The sequence below is a fragment of the Pseudophryne corroboree genome, chromosome 1, assembly GCF_028390025.1.
Source record: "Pseudophryne corroboree isolate aPseCor3 chromosome 1, aPseCor3.hap2, whole genome shotgun sequence".
In the NCBI taxonomy this organism is placed as follows: domain Eukaryota; kingdom Metazoa; phylum Chordata; class Amphibia; order Anura; family Myobatrachidae; genus Pseudophryne; species Pseudophryne corroboree.
In genome coordinates, this window is record NC_086444.1 from 884,642,835 (window position 1) to 884,666,194 (window position 23,360).

The window sequence follows — 23,360 nt, forward strand, 5'->3', positions numbered from 1 at the left end:
CACTGAGTATATGTCTTTAATTGGAGTGTACCAGTTATCTAGCTGTATGAGAATATGACATGGTAGGCATATATGTACTTTTTTTTTTTTTTTAATTAATATTTTTATTAAAGAAAAGTCGAGTATGCAAGTACAGAACAAACAGGAGATGATGGCTCCAAGTAAATGCTTAATCACATACAAGTTATCCCCTAGGGAATAACCAAATATTACAGAAACAAGGGCATATTGTGACAATACCAAGTATATGCATGTCTCGACCAACACAATTTTTTATGTTTAAACATCAAACAAGCAAAAAAGAAAATAATAAGAAAGGTTCTGAGAATGGGAGAGAGAAAAAGAGTGGGGGAAAGAGAGGAAAGGGAGGGGGGGGGATGGGAGAGTGGTGGTTCGTCAGAGAAGCGGACTAGGTGAATACATGAGATGGGAGAGTAATACTTCCCAGCTACAAATCATACCATCTGTATAACCGGGGTCTGTATTACACCTCTTATGTTTATTGGAACCTGTGTGGTGAAGAGAACTGCCTCACAATGTGACATATCCCATCAAATCCCGGTAGCGGGGGGCTTAGTATAGGTGAACCATGGTTCCCATATCCTCCTATATTTGTCCGATCTGTCATGTAAGGAGGCTGTGATTTTCTCCATCATGGAGATATGCCAAATTTTTGCTATTAGCATGCTCCTATGGGGAGTATTGGTGTTTTTCCAATTTTTTGCTACTACACAGCGAGCTGCATGTAAGATTTGGAGAACTAAGCTATTAGCTTGGCTATCTAGGTTGGGTAAGGGTAAGCCCAGCAAAGCTGACCAGGGACCCAGAGTTATCCGTGAACAGAAGACAGAGCCTAAGAGAGCCTCCACCTGAGACCAGAACGTGTGCATTTTGGGGCATGACCACCAGATGTGTTTAAAGTCTCCAATCTGGCCACATCCACGCCAGCACAGTGGGGAGGACCCGGGAAAGATCTTATGCATTGTTGCTGGGACCCGATACCATCTAGTGTAGACTTTATAAGAATTTTCCTTCACAAGAGAGGAAATTGATGATTGGGCTACTTTTTGTCTAATGGTTTCCCATGAGTCTTCATCAGGTGGAGGGCCTAGGTCCCGCTCCCATTTACGTTCATGGGGGAGGATGCTTGTTGCCTTCAGGGAACGTAGTAATCCGTAGAGTATAGAGATAATACCCTGCCGCATAGGAGAGTAAATACATAGACGCTCCAAGGGGGTGAGTTGGCGAATAACCTGGGATTTGGGAAGGGAGCTTAAAAAGGAGCGGAGCTGTAAATATTCGTAAAATACGGGTTGGGAAATATCGTATCTGTCACATAAAGATTGTAGGGAACGCCATGAGGATCCTTCTATAAAATCAAATACGAGACCCGGGCGTGGGTTCAGATGAAGCCACAAATGAGATTGCAAAGTGGAGCCTGGGGGGAAGTCCCTGTTATCCCAGATGGGCGTGATAGGAGATGGGAAAGTGGACAGGCCATAATGTCGAATGCAGGAAAACCACAAGGCACAAGTGAGTTTTGTCGAAGGGACACAGGTTTGTAATGATCGTAGTGGCTTGGTCGGTGAGAGGAGGGAGACCAAAGAGGAGACCCCGGCCGCCAGAAGCTCGATTCGGATCCAAGGCAGGTGGGGGGCAGGGGAGAACCATGCCAGAGCCTGACACAGGTGGGTTGCATGATAATATTTACGAATGTCCGGCAATCCCCTACCCCCCGCCAACGGGTCGCGTATCAGAGTGGAGGTCCTAATTCTAGGGGGCTTACCAGACCATATAAATTTTACAAATAGTTTCTGCATTCGACATAAGGCCTCAGCGGGGATGCTCACGGCGATTGTTTGGATCAGATATAGGATCCTCGGAAGGATGTTCATTTTAATTGAAACTATCCGTCCGAACCAGGCTATAATCTGTTTGTCCCAAGCTCTAAGGTCAGACTCTATACACTTAAAGAGGGCAGGGAAGTTTTCAGAGTATAGAGAGTCGTAGGAGTTTGTGATGTACACGCCAAGGTACTTAATTTTCTTGGAGCGCCAAGAGAAGTTATAGTTAGCAGCTAGGAGAGATCTGGTATTCTCATCAAGATGCAGTGGGAGGGCTTCCGATTTGGAGTAATTAATACGATATCCAGAATAATGAGAGTATAATGAGAGGGTTTTAAATAGATTAGGGATGGATATATTGGGAGAGGAGATAGTCAAGAGGACATCATCTGCGAATAATGACAATTTGAATTCCTCCTCACCAACATGGATGCCTTTGATATCGGGGTTGGCCCTAACCATACACGCCAGAGGTTCGATCGTCATGGCAAAAATTAGTGGAGACAAGGGACACCCCTGGCGTGTACCGTTGCCAATGTGAAAGAGTTGAGAGTCCTTGCCGTTGACCCGAACTCTAGCGGAAGGGTTGGAGTAAAGTGCCCGAATGCCTTGAAGTAGGCTTCCCCCCAGACCGAATCTGCGTAGAGTGGCAAACATGAAAGGCCAGAGTATTTTGTCAAAAGCCTTCTCTGCGTCTAGCGAGAGAAGGACGGAGGGCATTTTAGTTTTGTTAATAAGATTGACCAGATTAATAGTTCTTCGTGTATTGTCTCTGGCTTGTCGGCCTGGGATGAAGCCCACCTGGTCAGCGTGTATTAAGCGCGGGAGAACTGGGTTTAATCTTAAGGCTATAATTTTGGCGAATAACTTGATATCGTTATTTAATAAGGAAATGGGGCGGTAGCTGGCGCAGGAGTTGGGATCTTTTCCAGGTTTGTGGATTAAGACTATTCGTGCCTCTAAGGTACGGGGTGATAGAGGATTACCACTTAGGAAACCATTGAAGAGCCGGCAAAGGTGAGGCAGAAGCGTCCCCTTAAATTTCTTATAATAAGTAATTGACATCCCATCAGGTCCAGGGGCCTTAACCGGTTTCTGAGTTTTAAGTGCGTTCTCTATTTCTTCAATAGTAATCTCTGAGCCTAATTGGGACACTGTCACGCCACTCAGTGACGGTAGGTTACATTTGTCTAGGAGGGAGTTAATTCCCTTTTCAAGTCTCGGTGATGAGGGGGGGGGTAATTTCCGAGTTGTACAGCAATTTATAAAATTCCTCGAATTCACCCAGAATGCGGTCAGGATCATGGGTCAGAGCCCCTTGTTTGGTGCGAATGGATAAGATATTTTTGGAAGAAATCCGAGCCCTCAACTTTCTGGCTAATAGTTTATCCGCCTTATCCCCTTTTTCGTAGTAAATCTGGTTAAGACGTCTAAGGCACATTTCAGTCTTATGAGACAACAGTAAATTAAGTTCGCCTCTGATTTTAAGTACCGTCTCAAAATCAGCAGGGTCCAGAGAGGACTTATGCACTTCCTCCATTTGGTGGAGCTGATTAGATAACTCTAGAATCTTTTGGGAACGCTGTTTGGTGATCCTAGCCGCAGTCTGGATGAAGTGGCCCCGGAGGACCGCCTTGTGTGCCTCCCACAGGGTCATATCGGATATGCCGGGGGTTTGGTTCTCATTGAAGTAATCAGTTAATACCTGAGTAGTTTGCTGTAACACTTCAGGTTGTTGGAGGAGGGCGTCGTTAAGCGACCAGGAGGGGGGGGAAGGAGTGCGAGCTAGCCCAGTCAGAGTCAGAGAAATCGGGGCGTGATCAGACCACGTGATTGGATAAATACAGCAGTTCTGGATTCTAGATGTTAGATCCCTTCCGACCATAATCATATCAATTCTAGTATATAGATTGTGGACTGGGGAATAGAACGTGTAATCTTTAATTAGGGGATCGACAACCCTCCAAGAGTCAAATAGAAGGTGATTTTTAAGCAGCGACTGTAGGGCTCTAGAGTTGCGGGTGCTGATATGGGACTGGGACCGTGGGAGGGGATGGGAGCGATCCAGACTATGGTGTAGTATGGTGTTAAAGTCTCCTGCTATTAAGAGGTCACCTTTCCTACACTGGGCGATTTTGGAGTCTAAGGAAGCAAAGAACGAGGCCTGGTTAATATTGGGAGCGTAGACATTGACCATGGTGATAGGGACATTATTAAGTTTACCTACTATAATGAGAAACCTACCGCGCTTATCCTTAATGATTCGGTCTGATTCCAAATGTAGATGAGCGGGGATCAGAATGGCGACCCCTCTTTTCTTTTGAGTGCGATCACAGGCGTGTATGGCAACCGGGTGGCGTCTAGAACGTAGTTCAGGGTGGGAAGTCCCTTTGAAATGCGTCTCCTGAAGGAATACCAGATCTCCCCTCACCTGTTTCAGAAAAATAAATAACTTGGTCCTCTTTTGAGGACTGTTGAGGCCCTTCACATTGTAGGATATTACGTTAACAGACATAATGTTACAAGTGTAAGTATAGCATAAGTGATCTTAATGAACCTTAAGTAGTCTCCCTGGGGAACAAGGGGAACGAGGGGAAGAGGAAGAGAGGGAAGTGGGGGGAGAAAAAGAAGGAGAAGAAGAAGAAGAAGAAAAAAAATAAAAATCAAAAGAGTCACAAAAAGACATTTAAGAAACTGTAAAATGAACAAATAGAATTGACCGAGCCAACGACCCATTGTACGCTGCGTACGGGTCCGTATGTTTGAGCACCCGTATGGGGAATGTAAGGGAGAAGAGAACTCCCTCATGCTCAAAACTGACTATGGAGGCTCGGTGGAGGGCGCGGCCCCGGCCACCGGGACGCCCACCAAATAAACATATGGGGGGGCGACCAAGGGGGTCGTTGCAACAACCTGCCATAATGGACCACTGTTGGAATTATAAAAGTAAATAAATAATCACAGCTCAAGAAGAAATTCTTAAACCTCTAAACTAGTTTGTAAAACAGTAACATTTAACGTATAGTGACCCAGCAGCACATCTGTGCAGAGACTTTCACGGCGGGTCATGGCTTGTAGAGGTTTTCTCCGGAACTGTCGACCAAAGACGTCTAGGTGCTCGCTGAGGGAGGGGTGAGTTTGGAGAATGTCGGAGATCTGGAGCATCCCGTGGGGAGGACGGTTTGTTGGCCTCCGGGGGGGGCAAGTTCAGTCTCAACAGGAGCCTGTGAGCCTCTTCCTTGGATCGTGCCAACAATCTCTTCCCATCCAGTTGTACAATTAAAGCAAAAGGGAAGCCCCATCTGTAGCGAATTTGATTATTTCTGAGGATTTGGGTGTACTCCCTTAAATTGAAGCGCCTCTTGAGAGTAGTAGGGGATAAGTCCTGAAACACCAATAGCTTATGTGATTCGAATAGGCACACATCTTTATTCCGGGCAGCCGACAAAATTCTCTCTTTAGTTTTGAAATAGTGACAGCGTAAAACTACGTCTCGTGGGGGAGACGAGGTTGAGGGCTTTTGATGCAGTGAGCGATGGGCTCTGTCCAAGAGGAACTGCTCACAAGAAATGTCCGGCAGGAGGTGCTGGAAGAACCTGAGGAGAAAATCCTCCAGTTGGGCTGGTTCTACTGACTCTGGAATATATTTAATGCGCAGGTTGTTACGTCGTGCGCGGTTATCAGCGTCCTCTTGTTGATCCTGGAGTAGGTATATATCCTCCTGCATGACTTGAACCGAGTGCTCCAGCTCCTGTTGGAAGGTGATGACTTCATCGATTTTCTGTTCCACCTCGTTAGTGCGGGCCCCAGGATCAGATATCTCGACCTTAAGGCCGGAGATGGCTTTGTGGATCTCCGAGTGGAAAGCCTGCTTCAGTGACTTCATTTCCGTTAAAATTGAGGAGAAGCAATCTTTCATGGAGGGGTCAGTGGTTGACGATTCTTCCTCAGATTCCGAAACCAGGTCAGAGGGGGGGGGCAACTGGGGGTTTGGCCGCACTAGACTTCATCTTGGATATAAAGGTCGAGATTTCCGCCGAAGCTGTGGCTTTCTTAGACTTGGATTTAGATTTAGGCATGGTGTAGGACAGTCCCGAGGTTAGCGAAGGTCATAGGTCAGAGCTGAGGTATAACGTAAGTAATTAGCGATCCATCATGTAGGCTGCATAGAGATAGAACATGAGAAGACCCCCCGGGTCGCACCCATAGGAATTCAGCAGGACATTCCTCCGCTTGAAGAGATCATAAGGGACTGGTGTATCGTATAGAGAGAATCACCGGCATTGGGCAGGGGGGGTGGCACCCCCGGGCTGTAGGTTGTAGTATAGGGAGAGTCCAGTGCCTTGAGATAGAAACAGGTAGCCCCAGTTATATATGATTATAGGTGGCACTTAGGGGGAGAGTGAGTGAAAGTGGACCTAGTGAATGAAGACCTCACAAAAAGGGCCAGGAGGCACCTCCCGTGTACAGGCTTGGAGCAAATGCTGGGGAGAGGGATGGTGTGCCAGCATGTGTGGGGCTAACCTCAGCTCAGGACCCCCAGGTGTACCTTGCGAGCTCAGTGCTGTGGGTCCAGGAGGGAGGGGGAGCAGGGCACAGCAGTCAGGTGGGGCACACTTGCAAAGAGCCCTGGAGCTTATCACATCGGGTCGTATGTCCCGCCGGGCCGGTTCATCCACACCTCGCCGGGTGCAGGGCGCAGGGCTGAGAGCCGTCGACCCCGGCACGAGACCGATGCCTGCCGAGTCCGGTCCGGAAAACGGGAGGCAGCTCCTAGAGAAGACCCCAGTCAGACCCGCTGCGGGGCCGCACGCCACCCGACGGTCGGCCGTGGGGGAGACGCCCGCAGTCACTCGCTGGCTGTGGCTGGATGTGGGAGGAGCGGGAGTAGGTAAGCGTTGGTGGGGGAGAGCAGGAGTGTGGCATTCCGCCGGGTCCCGCAGCCGCAGTCCCTCCGTAGGCCCAAGGGCAAAAGATGGCCGCCGTCCCTGAGGCGCCGGGGTGGCGGCGTCCGCGTCCCGGCCGTGTCTTCTTACCCGCACAGTGGACGGACGGTGGATGGTGTCCAGGCAGCGGAGGTAGGCTGGGATGCAGATCACTGGGTGGGCAGCGAGACCAGCAGCAGCAGGTACGGCAGGAGGGGGCCCGGGTCCGGAGCTCCGGACGGCCCACCGTGGGCGAGTAGCTGAGATTTAGGCCCCGGCTTCGTAGTGGAGGGTAGGCCGCAACCCGTGGGAGCCAGCAGACCGGCTCCCCGATTCCGCAGCGCTACCCCACCGATCAGCACTGCACCCCCAGACCAGGAAACAAGTTTAGAGGGGTTTTTAGTGGCGGTGGAAAATGCAGTTTTTCCCCAAGGTTCTGAGGAGCTCACAGCACTTGCTGCTTATCAGTTCAGCCTCCGGAGTTCTGTGTCGGCATATATGTACTTTAATGCTTTGCATGCACGATTTTACTATAGACTGATGCTGCAGCACATATACATTTTTAACTTCACTAGTCATCACAATCAGCACACTGGTTTTATATGTCTTTACAGTGCCGAATCTGGACCGCCGCGATCTGTTTACCCGGAGGACCCCTCGTTTCCATGACTACAAAAGCAGCTGCCTGTCAGGACAGCGTGTGTGTAGGTGGTTGCCAGGGGAACCTGGACGTTCAACGACGCGACGCCGGACCATGTGACCGGCGCTAGTAGACGACGTCATTCGCTCACACGTAGGGAAGTAAGTTCACGTTTTCCCCTGATTGATTGCTGCACCTCCCGCAGGCGGGACCTCGCTACACATAAAGGTAATTATTTTGTCACACTATTCACTTCTTATTTGTTCACCTTGACAAAGGGGTGTTCGCACCCCAAAACGTTGGATGGAACTTTTTTGCTTTGCAATGGATTAAACACTGTTTGTTTTGAATTATCCATGACTCTGTCCCTGAGTGCCACTGCATGCTAGGAATCGCTGGATGTGTTACTGTTTCCAGAAGGCACCGGGGCTCCATTCACAAGGAAGGGTGAGTGCCTATCCGATATTGTATATGTACGGGACTTTGAGGTCACTACCGCATTGACCACTTGGGATAAGGCACCCCCCGTTTTTTTTTGCTGAACATTGACTTTTATTGAAAATATAATAGCATTACATTGTGACCCTTTGTGGAAGGAGGAGAGTGAGAAGGCAATCACAGCACGGACACTGGCACTTTCCCAGCACTTTTTTTCTGGAGTCTGCCATGCACTGACACTTTATATATAGCATTTTACTCACTGCACATTATTGCCACTGACCAAGGTCACATTTGCAAGTCAAGTGATTTAACTGAATTCACGTGATGGCCCACGAACACATTCCGGGATATGGCGGATTGCCAACAAATCTAACGGACACATACAGCTTCACCGATGCGGATGCAGATAGATTGAGATTTACAGAAGATTTGACTGAGGCAGATGATCAGCTGAGCATGGAGGACATCTTTTATCAATTAAACAAATTAAAGAGACGCAAATTGGATTTTCTAATGCATGGCATCTCCTTGTCAAATTATCATAGGGACAAAATGATCCCGCGGGGCTTCCGTATCCGCAATGTGCCTTCCATAGGGCGTTTCAACACTGAGTTCTGCAGCCGCTGGATAGGCATTTTGAACAAGTGTAGCATGGATTTAATGTTATTGGTTGTGGAAGAGGCAGGCCGTGAGCTCAAAGTCACCCGTGAGAAAATACAGCAATTAGAAATAACCCACAAGGACACGTTAAGGTTGGACACCAACCAGAACACGATCCAGAAACTACAAATGCAAGTAAATAAGTATAAAGGGGAACTCATAAAATTCAAACGGGGGAAACAACTAACCGTTAAAGAAGATTACGAGACCAATAGGGTCTACCAATGGCTTTCTGGAGGTGACCCGGGCAATCACAGGCCCTACAATTATAGGTCCAAACATAGTTGGCGCAAACGTCGCGAAGATCGCAATAACGATCTCATAACTTCAAATAGTGATAGCGAGTTTGCTATGGCGACTCAGAAGGGCCTTCTGAAACACCTAGTGTCCCTTTAGGGACCTCTCCAGCCACCGCAGCAGGCACAAGAGCAAGAGGACGCCCACCCGCAGGGGCCAACAAAACACAAGGATCCAAAAACGTCTCAACAAAAAAGAAAGCCTAATATACAATCTGTCCGACCGACAGCACAGTGACATGGAAGTCAAAGTACTTAACAACGGGTTATCCTTTGTGCCGACAAACAAATTTGATGAACTTGGCTGGCAAGTCGAACTTCACAAGTTTGCGCGCAAACTTCGGCTTTAAGAATTTTTTCAGCAAAACATTCCTTTAGCTGTTTCGGATCCTCATCAAGCTTACATCAGCTCTACACGTAAATCTCAATTTGACCCTGCGTCAACGAATGCTTCAATTAAATCCTTTATCCGACTGGTAGATGACTCGGTAATCAGATACACAGCGGCACCAACGGTGACACATTACAATTTATCCAAATCTGAGTTTAGAGCACTGAAACAGTTGGGTTCATGCAGGGACATAGTTATCCGCCCCACCGATAAAGGGGGCGGTATTGTCATCATGAACTTGACAGACTATAAGTCTGAAGTCTATAGACAGCTTTCGGACCGACAAGTTTATCAAGAGTTAGCCCGTGATCCCACCAGTGAATACAAACAGGAAATTGACACCATTTTGGACCTAGCAGTAAAAGCCGGGAATATCTCTAAGAATTTATGTGCGGCTCTTAAACAAGAATTCCCTGTTGTACCTGTTCTGTTTACGGTGCCCAAAATACACAAGGACACAAGGAAGCCTCCGGGAAGGCCGACTATCTCTGCACACAAGTCACTTTATCAACCAATTTCAACTTTTCTAGATAGCATACTCCAGCCGTTGATTTGCCAACAACCTAAGTTCATCAAGGACACTACCATGTTTCTAAATCAACTCAAGACACTACCGGACATTCCCGCTGACACCTTAATCTGTACCATTGATATCTGCAGCCTATATACCAGCATACCCCAGGCCTTGGGCCTTAGAGCTATGAGGGAATTCTTAACTCATGTGGGTATGGATTACTTGGATCTGGATCTATTTATCACACTGTTGGAGTTAACCCTCACAAGAAATTATTTTTTGTTTGACGGTAAATTTTATCGCCAAACTAGTGGGTGTGCGATGGGCAGCAATGTGTCGCCGTCATTCGCCAATACCTTCATGTTGCAGGAGGAACAATCACTATTCTTTGACGATCCCAACATATCCCAGCACATTCTATATTATTCAAGGTATATAGATGATATATTTATTTTATGGACTGGCGGCCAAACCAAATTCGATGCACTAATTGCACATATCAATGACAGGGATTCTCCCATCAAAGTTACAGCAGCAAAACTATTTGGACGTGAGGGTGTCCATCAGCAACAACAGATTGACAACGGAAGTATTCTATAAACCCACAGATAAGAACACACTGCTTAAGCACAATAGTCATCATCCTGGGGCCTTAAAGAAAGGTTTGCCTAAATCCCAACTCATCAGGGCGGCAAGAATTACCAGCGATCCCACCAAACTGAACGGCGCCTTGACAGAAGTATCAGCACGCTTCATGGAAAGGGGGTATGATTGCAAGACACTACAGGCCTGCCAACAGGAAGTAGCACAGATGCGTAGAGAGGACCTACTAGTCCAAAAAATTAAAAAAGACACTCAGATTGTGCCATTTGTCACAAAATATAACAGTGCTAGTCCCGTAGTACCGAGGGCCCTACGTGCATTGTGGCCCATCATTGCAACCGATAAATCTTTACCCTCTTTACACAGGAAAAGACCCATGGTATGCCATACCAGAGGTAAGAGCATTAAAGACTTGATCGTCCATTCTGATATTACAGGCTTCGGGAACCCTACGTCTACTACGTTCCTTTCCAGGCCCCCAGGGTGCTACAAGTGTTTGGGATGTGAAACATGCAAGTCTATGACCCCTGGGTCCACATTTAAGTCCTGTTCAACGGGCAGATCATGCAACATCAGACACGTACTCACATGCACGAGCACTTTCGTAGTATATTTAATCACGTGCCCTTGTGATTTACAATACGTGGGCAAAACCATTCGCAGTGCCCGTGAATGGCTTGCACTACATAGATCAGCCGTTAAATCTGCACTATCTGGCAAACCATCTGAACAACCAGTAGCTCGCCATTACGCTGAACATGGTCATTCAATGAACGATTTACGGTTCCAGATAATTGACCATTGCCCAAAGAGCTTGAGGGGCGGAGACAGAGCTGGAGACCTTTTGAGGCTCGAGGCCAGATGGATGTACCATTTGGCAACCATCAAGCCGAAAGGACTGAATAATAAAATGCAATGGAGTGTGTTTTGAATAGTCTTTTATTGGTGATATGTATAGATACATTTATTAGTATAATCATGCACTTGTGTACATTATAGGCATGGGTGTATGATTAGGAGATATTAACTGCTTGTGGCTCTGACAGTGGTAGACACCTCCAGTGTGGACCTTGAGTTCTACACTGAGTATATGTCTTTAATTGGAGTGTACCAGTTATCTAGCTGTATGAGAATATGACATGGTAGGCATACATGTACCTTAATGCTTTGCATGCACGATTTTACTATAGACTGATGCTGCAGCACATATACATTTTTAACTTCACTAGTCGTCACAATCAGCACACTGGTTTTATATGTCTTTACAGCGCCGACTCTGGACCGCCGCGATCTGTTTACCCGGAGGACCCCTCGTTTCCATGACTACAAAAGTAGCTGCCTGTCAGGACAGCGTGTGTGTAGGTGGTTGCCAGGGGAACCTGGACGTTCAACGACGCGACGCCGGACCATGTGACCGGCGCTAGTAGACGACGTCATCCGCTCACACGTAGGGAAGTAAGTTCACGTCTTCCCCTGATTGATTGCTGCACCTCCCGCAGGCGGGACCTCGCTACACATAAAGGTAATTATTTTGTCACACTATTCACTTCTTATTTGTTCACCTTGACAAAGGGGTGTTCGCACCCCGAAACGTTGGATGGAACTTTTTTGCTTTGCAATGGATTAAACACTGTTTGTTTTGAATTATCCATGAGTCTGTCCCTGAGTGCCACTGCATGCTAGGAATCGCTGGATATATATATATATATATATTATATACACACACACACACTCACACACGTTACATAGAACTCATACACCCACATACACACACATACATACATACACACACACACACAGAAAATATACACACATACATATACACTAATAGAACTGTTCTATTAGTGTATATGTATGTGTGTATATTTTCTATGTGTGTATGTGTTCTATCTGTGTATACTGTATGTATGTGTATATGTTCTAATAGAACATATACACATACATACAGGATACACAGATAGAACACATACACACATAGAAAATATACACACATACATATACACATACATACTGTGTACACAGATAGAACGCAAACTGTGTGCACACTTACACTGAAGCCTGCCCTGAGTAAAGTAGTGAGGATGCCACAGCCAGGAGATATTGCTGGGAGCCAGGGGCACAGTTCACCATTAGGCCCCGCCCCCACGACAAAAATGCCGCGATTCGCGAGACGGTGGGGAGGGGGCGGAACCAACATGACGTAATTATATTTATTATTTATTTATTAGTAGTTTCTTATATAGCGCAGCATATTCCGTTGCGCTTTACAATTAGAACAACAATTATAGAACAAAACTGGGCAAAGACAGACAGACAGAGGTAGGAAGGCCCTGCTCGCAAGCTTACAATCTATAGGGAAATAGGCATTGATACACAAGGATAGATGCTACCTGTCACATAATGGTTCCCCAGGTTGCTAGGTTCTTAATGGGTTGTATATGATATGATCACCCAGCAATGTTGGAAGACAAAATGTGAGTTTATGTGGACTGTACAGAGGGGATGTAACTTGATAGGGAAGCTGTGAAGGTTATGTGTGTGGGTCTGAAATTTGGTAGGCTTGTCTGAAGAGATGAGTTTTCAGAGAACGTTTAAAGGTTTGGAGACTAGAGGAGAGTCTTATTGTGCGTGGGAGTGCATTCCACAGAGTGGGTGAAGCCCGGGTAAAGTCCTGTAATTTTGAGTGGGAACAGGTAATACATGTGGATGAGAGACGCAGATCTTGTGCAGAGCGGAGAGGTCGGGTAGGGAGATACTTTGAGATGAGTGAGGAGATGTATGATGGTGCAGTTTGGTTAATAGCCTTGTATGTAAGTAAAAGTTTATATTATATAACAATAAACTCATATTAGCTCCGCCCCCTCTGCTCCGACCCCCGAATCGTGGTATACAGCCACAAGGGGGTGGAGCTCCGAATGCAGGCCATAGGACCGGACAGTGGCCATTGATAAAAAAAAAAACATTTTGGCCACCCCCCTATCCCCTCTGCACAAAGCCAGCCACCGGCAACAGGAGCTGTTGGGGTCAAGCCCCACGCTGAAGCAGGGAGGAGAAGACTCTCGGCTGCTGGGGAGGGAGGATTCCGCGCTGCCAGCGGGTGTGTGATGTCCCTCTCGCGGCTGTGTGTGTGGCTCCCTCCTCACGGGTCAGCGACTGACACAGGGCAGAGGGGACAGCAGCACCAGAGCGGTGCAGAGCAGCTTCGGCTCGGGGGCCCCTTTTGCCAGGGGGGCCCGGGGTACTGATCCCCTTGGCACCCCCCTTAATCCGGCTCTGGTTGACCATTACAGTGACTTGCAGGATATCCCACATATCCACACGATATTGCTATCACTAAAATAACCAGCTGTGACATATCTCATATTTACATTTATATTTCTTAATACCTGGGTTTATGAGATGACCTTCACGGGAAACAAATTTTTAATGCATACCAATTAATTAAAACTTGATTATAATTTTTATTTGAACCAAGAGTGCCCCAACAGAAAAGTCTTCTTTTCTCTCTTCGCACATATATTCAGTTTTCTGACTCTAGGGAGCACCACCAACCATACTCACTGCCTTGTATAAAGGCTGTATCACTCACATGTTGGTCATCATGCTGCTTTTCTTCAGTGTATGAGGAATACCATTTCCAGATTGACACTGTGCAGAATCAACCCCTTCTCTTTTCACACTGAACTACAGTAACAGTCAGGATACACCAGAAGTTGTTCTGGCAATGAGTAGTGACCAGGTAGAGAATAATGGGATGCTGTCAAGATGCCGCCGGACAGAATCCCGGCAGTCGAAATACTGACGCCGGAATCCCGACCGCCACAATCTCGACATATTCTCCCTCCGTGGGTGTCCACGACACCCATAGAGGGAGAATATAATGGTGTGGCGAGCGAAGCGAGCCCGCAAGGGGCTGCGTTCCGCTCGCCACCCCTGTTGGGATTGTGTGGTCGGGATTCCGGCGTCGGTATTTCGACCGCCGGGATTCCGGCCGGCGGCTTTTAGTACTGATCCCGAGAATAATATAGGGAGCTATGAGTGCTGATAGGTTTCTGGAGTTATGTGCAGGAGATCTTAACTGGAATTGGTTGAACAGCGGTCCACTGATCTTAGGCAACATTGCGGCACCCATGTCGTGGTGGTGCCAATTCCACATGAAGAAAACAAATAGTGTTTATTAGAGATGAGCGGGTTCGGTTTCTCTGAATCCGAACCCGCCAGAACTTCATGTTTTTTTTCACGGGTCCGAGCGACTCGGATCTTCCCGCCTTGCTCGGTTAACCCGAGCGCGCCCGAACGTCATCATGACGCTGTCGGATTCTCGCGAGGCTCGGATTCTATCGCGAGACTCGGATTCTATATAAGGAGCCGCGCGTCGCCGCCATTTTCACACGTGCATTGAGATTGATAGGGAGAGGACGTGGCTGGCGTCCTCTCCGTTTAGAATTAGAATAGATTAGAGAGACACTTGATTTACTAATTTTGGGGAGCATTAGGAGTACTCAGTAGTGTACAGTGCAGAGTTTTGCTGATAGTGACCAGTGACCACCACTTTTATTTATAATCCGTTCTCTGCCTGAAAAAAGCGATACACAGCACACAGTGACTCAGTCACATACCATATCTGTGTGCACTGCTCAGGCTCAGGCCAGTGTGCTGCATCATCTATTATCTATCTATATATAATATTATATATATCTGTCTGACTGCTCAGCTCACACAGCTTATAATTGTGGGGGAGACTGGGGAGCACTACTGCAGTGCCAGTTATAGGTTATAGCAGGAGCCAGGAGTACATAATATATTATATAGTGAGTGACCACCAGACACACAGTGCAGTTTATTTAATATATCCGTTCTCTGCCTGAAAAAAGCGATACACACAGTGACTCAGTCAGTCACATACCATATCTGTGTGCACTGCTCAGGCTCAGGCCAGTGTGCTGCATCATCTATATATATTATATATCTGTCTGACTGCTCAGCTCACACAGCTTATAATTGTGGGGGAGACTGGGGAGCACTACTGCAGTGCCAGTTATAGGTTATAGCAGGAGCCAGGAGTACATAATATTATATTAAAATTAAACAGTGCACACTTTTGCTGCAGGAGTGCCACTGCCAGTGTGACTAGTGACCAGTGACCTGACCACCAGTATATAATATTAGTAGTAGACTATCTCTTTATCAACCAGTCTATATTAGCAGCAGACACAGTACAGTGCGGTAGTTCACGGCTGTGGCTACCTCTGTGTCGGCACTCGGCAGCCCGTCCATAATTGTATATACCACCTAACCGTGGTTTTTTTTTCTTTCTTTATACATACATACTAGTTACGAGTATACTATCTCTTTATCAACCAGTCTATATATTAGCAGCAGACACAGTACAGTGCGGTAGTTCACGGCTGTGGCTACCTCTGTGTCGGCACTCGGCAGCCCGTCCATAATTGTATATACCACCTAACCGTGGTTTTTTTTTCTTTCTTTATACATACATACTAGTTACGAGTATACTATCTCTTTATCAACCAGTCTATATATTAGCAGCAGACACAGTACAGTGCGGTAGTTCACGGCTGTGGCTACCTCTGTGTCGGCACTCGGCAGCCCGTCCATAATTGTATACTAGTATCCAATCCATCCATCTCCATTGTTTACCTGAGGTGCTTGGGGAGGGTTTTTTGGAAGGGACATCCTGCGTGACACTGCAGTGCCACTCCTAGATGGGCCCGGTGTTTGTGTCGGCCACTAGGGTCGCTAATCTTACTCACACAGCTACCTCATTGCGCCTCTTTTTTTCTTTGCGTCATGTGCTGTTTGGGGAGGGTTTTTTGGAAGGGACATCCTGCGTGACACTGCAGTGCCACTCCTAGATGGGCCCGGTGTTTGTGTCGGCCACTAGGGTCGCTTATCTTACTCACACAGCGACCTCGGTGCAAATTTTAGGACTAAAAATAATATTGTGAGGTGTGAGGTATTCAGAATAGACTGAAAATGAGTGTAAATTATGGTTTTTGAGGTTAATAATACTTTGGGATCAAAATGACCCCCAAATTCTATGATTTAAGCTGTTTTTTAGTGTTTTTTGAAAAAAACACCCGAATCCAAAACACACCCGAATCCGACAAAAAAAATTCGGTGAGGTTTTGCCAAAACGCGTTCGAACCCAAAACACGGCCGCGGAACCGAACCCAAAACCAAAACACAAAACCCGAAAAATTTCAGGCGCTCATCTCTAGTGTTTATTACAATTATGGCTTGGAACATGCCCTTACAGTCTAGGTGAGTGAGTCACTGCCATAAAGTGACAGTGTCTGGTGCATAAATGGGCTTTACCAGTCCTGCGTGTGACACTCCCCACCCAACAGCTGAATCTCTCAACTACCCAAGCCCAAGAGCCATAGGTTGGGAGTACATCTACCAAAATACCCCAACAATAAAATACCTATTGTACCCAGCCTTATGGTAAGAGCGGTTATTTTTAATACTCCTCCTTGGATTCTTCTGTGCAGATTCCTTATCTGGGATACCAGCTCCCTGTTTTTTTATTTATTTATTTCCCATTAGTCATTGGGGAGGATAAAGCCATGAATTTCAACAACTAATGGAGAGGGGACAGGGTCTGCATAGTAAAAGGAAGAAGAAGGGGATATAATAAAAAGGTTCTGCTGTGCCTTGACCACAAGATATGCCCCCCCCACCAATAAAAAAACACAGAATTGTCTATACCGTTCTCTTTGTATACCTTAAAATTGCAGACGACAAGTTCCACTCGTCATCTACAGCAAAGTACCCCCCTGCTTAATTACTATATGCCCACCAGAACCAATCACTGATGGGCAGTCGTGAGGATCTTTTGGGCCGGTCCTGGTGCAGTGACATACGCAAGCATGGGTGCCAACATCACTTTTAAAAAACAACAAAAGTTTAAAATATAGTTTGAAAAAGGAACTTCAAGTACTGCACCTCTATCTCCCCAACCTTGTCATCTAGAGATGAAGGAGGCACCCTTGTTTAAAAAAGGTGACCACTAGACGATATCACCTAGTGCTTTAGAAAAAAAATGATTTCCATAGGTAAGGGAAGAGCACATTGTGCCTTATCCCACTGGTACTGGCCCACATACACATGGGGCAACCCTGCCTTGAAAGAGGGGAGTTTCCTCTTTCAAACGTTGTGCCCCCTTAAAATTCAGCAGATAAAGACTTTAGGTCCCTCACCCTATCTTGTTTAAAATAATATAAAAGTGATATCTCATTTAATGTAGTAGATTGTCTAGTTTATAAAATGGTAGGCCTTGTTGAGCTACCATATTCTTCCTACACATAGGAATCATTTAACCACTTACCTGATATGGTTGCATCAGATATGACCAAGACAGGCTGGGCTTTTCCAAAAATGGTTGCATCTGATGCGACCAGTCAGAAACGCACACTGGGTGGCTGCTGGAAGAATAATTTCCAGCAGCTGCCACTATCAGAGAGACCTCCCGACCCCACTGCTTCCTGGTTTTCTCCCCAGTGGCTGCCGTACTGCCTATAACTAACGTCAGCAAATAGCCTCAGCAGAAGGGTGAGAAAACATTAAGTAGTAGAGGTGTTAAGGGAACATATATTAAAAATATTTCCCAAGCTGAGAACTATAAACTATAAATGCCTATCAACATTAATAGAAGGCCCATGTCAGTCCTTTAAATGTATATGATATATATGAAATAGTTAATCAAGAATTACACTGTTTCATAGTACAATGGACTAAGTATACAACAATGGCATTCAGTAGGTTGACTAGAAATAAAAATAGTCATCTGTGTTGAGTCTGTCTAAAAATAAGCTTACAATGCACGTATTGAGGCCATGGTAACTGATTTTTTACAGGTGTACATTTGCAATATCGATTTACACAGTATTGAATTTTAAGACACTTTCATTGACTTATATCTTGCATACAATGGTCTTTTTATAAACCTTTTTGCTAGGAAAACTCAATCCACATTTATGAATGAAACCTTTAAGTAATTATATGACAATAGTAATGAAAGTACTAAAGTAAGTGAATACAAAGGGAACTTTGCACAAAGATGTTTAAAAACTTTCTGCATTTATATCTGCTTTGCTCTTTAATTACATAAAAATAAATGTCTGCATTTAAAGAAAGGGCCTGACGCATAGGTAAATGTACATCTGTTTGCGGAGCTTATCTTGCATGCTTTGCACTGCTCTAGAACTGAGCATATGGCAATGCAGAATCTTACACAATTCAGGCGCATCTCCATTTGCGACTGAAAGGGTGTAACTGGGCTGTAATAGAACGTACTCACATAGGCAATGTTTGAAGAAGGCGTATCAATGGAATTGTGGTCTATGCCAGTGATTCCCAACCTTGGGTATAGTTTTTCCAGGGGTAGTCCCTTTGAATATCAGTGATACTTAAAACATTTTATGTAATAGTAGGGTGGGGCATCCAGGTAATAATTAGATACGTGGGAAACATGTGATTCAAGGTGCTAGGGATCCCTAAGACACAATAGAACCCTGACAACAAAATGAAAAAGTTTTGTGTAAAAGAAAGCATATGTGGACTAAAAATTTATAGGCAGTTTTATATAATTCATAAATTGTTATAGGTGAGAAATATATATGAACAATTCAATCTATTCTTGTGTCCTTTTTCTCTAACTATATATACGAGTATATACATATATATATATATATATATATATATATATATTGTATAGAAAAAGAGGAAAAATGGCGCCCCAGGCGTTTACAAATACCCTTATACAAAGACTATTGCTTAACAGGATTTGCAATCAATATTTATACAGGTTTTTAAAACACATAACGGACTGTACTTTTCATAAAAATTTATTAAAACAATTATACAGAAACATGAAGTATATCCATCATTATTACATGTACATTATGATGTAGTTTCTCCTACAGAAATCCATCAATGGGATATGGAGGAAAGAAGGCAACCTTTCTGTTGTATCCTTATTCTTCCTCATTAAATATTCGGAGATAACATCAACAAGAAATACAGTAATCCAACGCGTTTCGTCTAGGAACTAGACTTCATCAGGGGTGCGTCTTAGATAATAATGTCTATCCAAAAGAGTGATAGGCCTAGATCATTGGCCGAATAGGTTCATACGTGGGCTTCCAAACATCAATGAGGCGTGAAATAAGGGCATAAAGTCAGCCTCGTGAATCTGGTAACTCAGATTACGAAGAGCTCAAAAGGGAAGCATTCGTATGAAAAAAAGAGGAATCGGCAACTTCATGCACACATGGAGGACCTCAGAAGTCACAATACAGGTGAAAAATGCAGAAATCTATACAGAGTCCTTATGGTATCCTATGGATATGATACCTTCCAAATAGTGATCAGCAGTGAGCCAGTGATCATGCCTTGGGTATAGTTTTTCCAGGGGTAGTCCCTGTGAATATCAGCGATACTTAAAACATTTTATGTAATAGTAGGGTGGGGCATCCAGGTAATAATTAGATACGTGGGAAACGTGTCTTAGGGATCCCTAGCACCTTGAATCACAATAGAACCCTGACAACAAAATGAAAAAGTTTTGTGTAAAAGAAAGCATATGTGGACTAAAAATTTATAGGCAGTTTTATATCATTCATAAATTGTTATAGGTGAGAAATATATATGAACAATTCAATCTATTCTTGTGTCCTTTTTCTCTAACTATATATACACGAGTATATATATATATATATATATATATATATATACACATATACATATATATATATATGCTTATAGAACATTTATTGCTTTTATAGTTTGAGGTGTCTACACTGTTAATATAGTGACAATTGCATTCATTCTAATCGTCTTGCTTAGTAAAAGTTGGGAGTTCAAATGAGTTTCCAGGGGGTAACAAGGTGGAAGATAATTGAGAACCACTGAGCTATGCCAGTACCGGATTGAAAGCCACGTGGGCCTGGGACTGAGAATGTTCAAGGGCCTATACTGAGAAGGGGAGGAGCTATGATGAGTGCTGTGTGGGTGTGACCAGAGCCACGTGGGCAGTGCCGTAACTGGTAATTTTAGCAATGTGCGCAAGAAACAGCATTGGTGTCCCCCCCAATATTTAAAACAGGGCCAGGCTTCCTGGGCAAGAGGCGTGACCACAAAATAATACCAATTCATATTACGCTGCACAGTAGTCTCCACTACTCAAATTACACAGCACAGTAGCGACACTTAAACACATTATGCCAGTTAGAGCACTTTTACACAGGTAGTGCCCCTGTCACACATTACACCAGGTAGATCCCCTGTCACACATTATGCCAGGTAGAGCCCCTGTCACACATTACGCCAGGTAGAGCCCCTGTCACACATTGTGCCAGGTAGAGCCCCCTTTTACACATTGCACCAGGTAGAGCCCCCTTTTACACATTACGCCAGGTAGAGAAATATAAAATAACATTCTTGTTTTAAGCATCACTCATCACCTCAAGCTCTGTGACTGATGGCAGAAAAGGTCCCCGGAGGTCTGACTCTGGACTTGCTGGGCTGCTGCTGCACTGTGAGCTGGAATGCCTCCTCCTCAAACCCCCATGTCATCAGTGTCTCTCCCTAGAGACACTGTAGAGGGGCGGAGCATCTGATCTGGGGGAAAGGTGGTAAAGTTATACAGAGGGAGCGAGGAGACAGGAGAGGGTGTTATACAGAGGGAGAGACGAGGAAGGGAGTGTTATACGGAGGGAGCAAAGAGGAAGGAGAAAGTATTATACAGCGGGAGAAAGGAGGAAGGAGAGTGTTATACGGAGGGAGCAAGGAGGAAGGAAAGTGTTACACAGAGGGAGAGAAGAGGAAGGAGAAAGTTATACAGAGAGAGATATGAGGAAGAAGAGTGCCATACTCAGGGAGCAAGGAGGAAGGAAAGAGTGTTATATAGATGGAGAGAAGGGGAAGGAGAGAGTGTTATACAGAGAGAGATACGAGGAAGAAGAGTGTTATATGGAGGGAGCGAGGAGGTAGGAGAGTGTGTTACAGAGGGAGAGAAGAGGAAGAAGAGAATGTTATGCAGAGGGAATGAGGAGGAAGGAGAGAGTGTTATACAGAGAGAGATACGAGGAAGAAGAGTGTTATATGGAGGGAGCGAGGAGGTAGGAGAGTGTGTTACAGAGGGAGAGAAGAGGAAGAAGAGAATGTTATGCAGAGGGAATGAGGAGGAAGGAGAGAGTGTTATACAGAGGGAGCAAGGAGGAAGGAGAGGGTGTTATACAGAGGGAGAGAAGAGGAAGGAGAGAGTGATATAGAGAGGGAACGAGGAGGAAGGAGAGAGTGTTATATAGAGGGAGCAAGGAGGAAATAGAGGGTGTTATACAGAGGGAGAGAAGAGGAAGGAGAGAGTGATATACAGAGGGAACGAGGAGGAAGGAGAGAGTGTTATATAGAGGGAGCAAGGAGGAAGGAGAGGGTGTTATACAGACGGAGAGAAGAGGAAGGAGAGAGTGATATACAGAGGGAACGAGGAGGAAGGAGAGAGTGTTATATAGAGGGAGCAAGGAGGAAGGAGAGGGTGTTATACAGACGGAGAGAAGAGGAAGGAGAGAGTGATATACAGAGGGAACGAGGAGGAAGGAGAGAGTGTTATATAGAGGGAGCAAGGAGGAAATAGAGGGTGTTATACAGAGGGAGAGAAGATGAAGGAGAGAGTGTTATACAGAGGGAGAGAAGAGGAAGGAGAGAGTGTTATACAGAGAGAGCAAGGAGGAAGGAGAGATGTTATAAAGAAGGAGAGGGTGTTATAGAGAGGGAGAGATGAGGAAAGGGAGGGTGTTATGCAGAGGGAGCGAGGAGGAAGGCGTGTGTGTTATACAGAGGGAGCGAGGAGGAAGGAGAGATGTTATAAAGAGTAAGAGATGGGGAAGGAGAGGGTGTTATACAGGGGGGAGATAAGATAGGGAGAGTGTTTTGCAGAGGAAGAGTTATTATAAAGGGAGGAGATAAGATAGGGAACAGTGTTATACAGGGGGAGAGATAAGGTAGGGGAGAGTGTTATACAGGGGAGAGATAAGATAGGGAGAGTGTTATACAGGGGGAAAGATAAGGTAGGGGAGAATGTTATACAGGATAAGAGATAAGGTAGGGGAGAGTGTTATACACTAGGAGAGATAAGACAGGGGAGAGTGTTATACAGGTGGAGAGATAAGGTAGGGGAGAGTGTTATACAGGGGGAGAGATAAGGTAGGGGAGAGTGTTATACAGGGGGATAGATAAGATAGGGGAGAGTGTTATACAGGGTAAGAGATAAGGTAGGGGAGAGTGTTATACAGGGGGAGAGATAATATGGGGATCGTTTTATACTGAAGGAGAGATAAGAAAGATAAGAGAGGGGAGAATGTTATACAGAGCTAGAGACAGTGTTGGACTGGGGTATGAAGGGCCCACCGGGGAAATGCAAAGATAGGGGCCCATGTTTAGGGTTGTGGCCAGCCACTACATTGGTTTGTCTAACCATTTGAGAGTGCATGGGCTGGGCCCCTTGATAAATAAATATATATATAAGAGATGAGCGGGTTCGGTGCTCAGAGAATCGAACCCTACCGGACTTTGCCTTCCAAGCCCGGATCTGAGTCAGGCTTGGGTATTCCCGCATGACTCGGAAACCCAAACGAGGCAAAATTTCATCATCCCGCTATCGGATTCCCGCGGGATTTGAATTCCACATAAGGAGCCGCGCGTCGTGACCATTTTCACTCCAGTCTCGGAGAGTGTATTGAGAGGACGTATCCTCAGTGTTCAGTGTCTGTGTGGGGGCGGGAAAGTGGGGTGGCGAGTCTTGTGCTGTGTTGTGCTGTCCGGTCCATTGTAGTCAGTGTATTGTGTTGCATCAGTCCAGCCAGTCACAGTGTTGGTGTCCTCTGCTGCTATATGTCTCCAGTGCTGCTGGCTTGCATTTTTGCTGTGTTGTCCTGCATTAGACCAGGGGAAACTCTTGTGCATCAGTCCAGTGACCAGTCACAGTAGTGGTGTCCTCTGCTGCCATATATCCAGTGTAGCTG